The sequence below is a fragment of the Octodon degus genome, unplaced genomic scaffold (assembly GCF_000260255.1).
Source record: "Octodon degus isolate 3935 unplaced genomic scaffold, OctDeg1.0 scaffold00296, whole genome shotgun sequence".
Lineage (NCBI taxonomy): Eukaryota > Metazoa > Chordata > Mammalia > Rodentia > Octodontidae > Octodon > Octodon degus.
In genome coordinates, this window is record NW_004524872.1 from 635,582 (window position 1) to 640,260 (window position 4,679).

Sequence of the window (4,679 nt, forward strand, 5' to 3'; positions counted from 1 at the left end):
CAGTATTCACAGGAGTTGTGGGGAGCTCTCCCCCAGGTGGCTCACGGATGCCCACGCGTCTGACCCTCGTGCTCTTGCCATCCACCTTTCCCCCTCCTTACTGCCTGCATCGATAACAGCAACTGGGACTGCGACAGCTGACTTGCAGCACACCAGGAGGGAAAGGTCAGAAGCATCGCCAAGATCTTGGGCCCGATGCCCTTGAGGGGCTGCTCCATCCTGAACTACCTCCCCTTGGGCTGCTTGGCGCAGGAGGGAAAGTCAACTCCTCCCTTGTGGAAGCTGCTCCGATTTGGAGCTTCTTGTGCCTGGAGCCATCGCAACCCCTCACCAAAGCTCCCAGAAAGGAGGCGTGTCCTGGGGCCGAGAGCAGAGAGGAAAGCGTGGCCTGCCGAGCAGAGTCCCACTCAGAAGAAGAGCATGATCAACCTGACCGTGGAATGTAGACGCTAAAATGGAATGGAAAGGTGAAAAGGAGAGATGAAGACAGAGAAGGGTGGAAGGCCAGGACCAAGGAAGATGGCAGCTGTCCCCAGTGGGACCCTGGGTCTTCACCTGGATGGCTGAGGGGCCTGAGCCGAGCTTGCAGCCCCTGCCTCTGTGTCTCTTCATCCTCCAGTAGAGAGGGTCCAGACAGAGCCACCACTCTTGTCCACTGTGGCTTTGACCTTTCACGGTCACCATGGAGACCATCAGAGCACAGGTGGACCGTTCCTGGGAGCTGCATTGGAATCGGGGCGGACGGAAGGGCAAGCGGAGGGTGTAGGATCTGGGGTGAGGAGAGCAACCTCCTCTTCCAAATCTGGAACAGGCATGGAATCCTATCCCGTCAGAAGACCAATGAAGTCCTGCACTGGCTCCCTCACCTGTAGATTAAAAGCAAATAGACTGCACGGGGAAGTAGAGGTAGCAGCTGGTGCGTAGGAGCTGTGCCTACCTGAGGCCACCCAGACATGTCCCACCATGAGATTTCCAAGCCACTGCCTAGCTCCCTGACTCCTTTCTAGGCCTCAGAACCCCAAGAAAATAGCAGCCAAAAATGAAGAAGAAAGAAAGTCCAAACTGTAACAGAAGGTCTGTGATGCCCGAGAGAAGCTGAGGCGGAGACAGAGCCAAGCAGCCCACACACGTCCTAAAGCACCCCCTTTCCACAGCCGTCCCCGCACTTGACCCTCCACCAGCTCAGAGCTCTCTGCTCACCACAGACCTAACCGTTGCGTCAGACCCTGGGCCTGGCAGCCGGGAGTTGGAGTCAAAGGTCGTCCACCTTCGGCCAGCTGGGATCACGAGGCTCTGTGGAGGATGCTGGCCAAAAAACTGGGCCTCGGGGACACAGGCCACAGGTTAGCCAGTGCCCTGTGCTCTGCGGACAATCATAGAGAAGAACTCACTTTCGACACATGTGTGTCAGCAGGAGGGGAGGCAGGAGCAGGCGCAGGGTGAGCCCTCCTCCTCCGAACACCTTCGAAAGCATGAGCAGCCCAGCCTGCCGTTCTCCCAGTAAGCTTCACCACCTTTTTATTTTACTATAGCAGGCTTCTGAAGAAAACACATACAAAAGTAGCATTCTCCGTAAGGACGGAGTTAGACATTATCCTGCAGAACATAAAGGCAGGCATTATTTATATGTGAAGGAAAACTTCAGAAAGGTAACATTCACAGCCCCAGGTACTGTCCCTAGGACATGATTGGGGACTTGGCTTTCACTTTCAATCAAGATGGAATGGAAGCTACAGCAGAGAGGTGCCTGGTGCTGACTAGCGCCGAGCTCCAGGGCTCTCGGTCTTGGCCACGCTGATGTGAGTTCCCAGTCGCTGGGCACCGTGGAGGGCTGAGGAGCGCTCCTGACCCCCATTCACTAGAGGCCCTACATGCCCTGCCAGACCTGCAGCAAGCCCAAATGTTCCTGGAGGGTAGCGTCACCTAGCGATGAGCCAACGACTGAGAAGCCAGCTGTTACCTCACAGCAGCCTGCCGTTGGCAAACCCACTCACCCCAAAGAATCTCTCTCTCCTGCCTTAGAGAAGGGCCTCACAGCCGCCTGCCAGCTCTAGGCTTTCGAAGTCAAACAAGGTCATGGTGAAACATTTCTTTTCAACTTCTGAAAATCCCAGTCCGGACAGGTTATGGAACATCTGTCACCCGCAGCTTGGGAAGTTGTTAGTAACTATCATTATTCATTTTTGTCCTGAAAGCAAACAAGTTTCAAAGCAGAAATGCAAGTTATTACTGTAATAATGGGGCTAACTTCCTGGTCCCCGTGCCCACAGGGATCTAACAGGAATAAGATGCGTTCCTGCGTGTAGTTCATTTTGCTTTACTTTTGTCTTTACTACAGGGTCTGCAAGGTCTTACTACACAGATTGGACACATAGTAATCCCCCTGTTTTCAGCCTCCCAAGTGCTGGGATTACAGGCGTGCCACCACACCCAGTCTCAGCACACCCAAGGGGCAGGGCCAGCACAGTGTGCTGGGGATCGAACCCCTGACTCCTGCATCTGCCTAAGCAGGTGCTTTAATCTGCTGAGCTATCTGGCCGGCTCTCCTGTGTGTAGTTTAAACGGAGAGGCTACACTACGACAATGACCCACAGCCTAAGAAAAAGGGAGCCTTTTCCTCCAAAGAGGATGGGGAAGAGCCCTGCCCAAGAATGAGAGTATATATTCCTCACCGATGGCATCGTAAACAATCACTGATTCACGTACAGTACAGCTTTTATTTGCTATTTACAATTTACAGTATATCTTTTCCTCTGCACAGTATAAGCACAAAAGCTAAGGACACAATGAGGTCCTGCCACTTGGGATTTATTGTATGTCATAGCTTAAAGAACTAGTCTTTAGAAAATATTCAAGAATCAATATGGGTAATAGTCAATTAAATGCTCTCATTTATCAGAAAAAAAATCACAAAGTTTCACCTCAAATCTGTATTGCACAGATCTTTTTTATTTTATTTTATTTCTAGGGTGAGAAAAAAATCACCCTAGAAATAAATAAGGCAAGCAGATCTTCAAAAAGAGGGAAAACAAGAACGAAAAATGGGGGCAGGGGATATAGCTCTGTGGTATAAACACCTGCCTGGGAAGCTTAAGGTCCCAAGTTTGATTCCTGGTATCACAAAAAAAAAGGAAGGAAGGAAGATTAACTGAGACCATAAATGAGGTTAAGTTATTCAGAATACCTTCCTAACTACACAGAAGTGTGCAAATATTCGTGTTTCTACAGCACCCACAGCAAACACCTGGGCCCCCTCCTCCTCTGTCTAATCCCACCCCTTTCTGCTCTACACTAAAGCGAGTTTCCTTTTCACTCGGGAATGCGAGGTGTGGGGCCCTGCCTACCCACCCCAAAGTGCCGCACGCTGCCGCTCCACCACATGCGGATTTTTGCACCCAACCATGTCGTCGCCAAGTCGCGTTGCTGGTGCTTAGTGTCCCAGCTGAAGACAATGAAGAAATCTTCAGGGGAGACCGTCTACTGCGGGCAGGGGTTTGAGAAGTCTCCGCCGCGGGTGAAGGACTTTGGCATCTGGCTGCGCTAGGGCTCCCGCAGTGGCACCCACAGCACGTACCGGGAGTACCGGGACCTGACCGCAGCAGGCGCCGCCACCCAGTGCTACCCGGACATGGGCGCCTGGCACCGAGCCCGCGCCCACTCCATCCAGATCACGAAGGTGGAGGAGATCGCAGCCAGCAAGCGCCGCCAGCGGCTGTCAAGCAGTTCCACGACTCCAAGATCAAGTTCCCGCTGCCCCACCCGGTCCTGCATCTCCAGCACAAGCCCCGCTCCACCACCGAGAGGCCCGACACCTTCTTCTAGAGGCAGGCCAATAATCCTGGCGCCACTCCACAAAATAAATAAATAAAGCAAGTTTCTTTTTTTGTTTGTTTGCTTTTGTTTTTGTTTTGGGGGTTTTGTTTGGTTGGAGTTTTTTGTTTTGTGTGTTTGTTTTTTATGATAGTGCTTGATTGATTGATTGATTGGTTGATTGATTGATTGATTGATTTTGTACAGGGTCTCCCTACACGGCTCAGACTCATCGTGATCCTCCCGTCTCAGCCTCCCCAATGCTGAGAGTACAGGTGTGAGCCACACTGCCCGGTTTTGGCCGTCAGCGTGGCTTCAGGGTCCAGCTTGGCATGCGGTACCAGGATGGCACCTAAGGCCTTGTGCTTGCCAAGCAGGTGCTTAGACCACCAAGCTATCGCCCCAGCCCCCAGTGCTTTATTCAGAAAAGGGGAGATACCATTGATTCTGATAGTTTCTCTTTTTAATGACACACTAGTTAGATATAAGGCAGTCCAGGATAGTAGACATATTTACGCACAGAATAGGAAACAAATATATATTAATTGGAAAACACCTATCACTTATTCATGTTGCACTTCCACTGTCCATCTTGTTTCAGTTTTCTTCACCTTTTGTAAGTCCTTTTGTTCTTGCTTTCTAATCAACTCGTGGCTCTGGTTTTACCGCCTGTGTTTCTACTGTTTATTCCTCAGCTCGCATAACGAAAACATCCTCAGTAGGATCATGCAAAAGAGTAGTCTTCGGCTTTCGTTCTGTCTCTGAACATCTTTTCCTTGCTGTTCCTCTTGTCCTTTGCATCTGTGATGGAGCACATGATCCAGCCATGCACATTTGGCAATTGGTACAGAGGATTTTCATACAAAGTT

At 51.0% G+C, this 4,679-nt stretch overlaps 1 pseudogene; it reads left to right on the forward strand.

Annotated features, from left to right (window-relative positions):
* Positions 1-3,319: 3,319 nt before the first annotated feature.
* On the forward strand, positions 3,320-3,822 carry LOC101592421 (annotated as a pseudogene).
* The last annotated feature ends 857 nt before the right edge of the window (positions 3,823-4,679 follow it).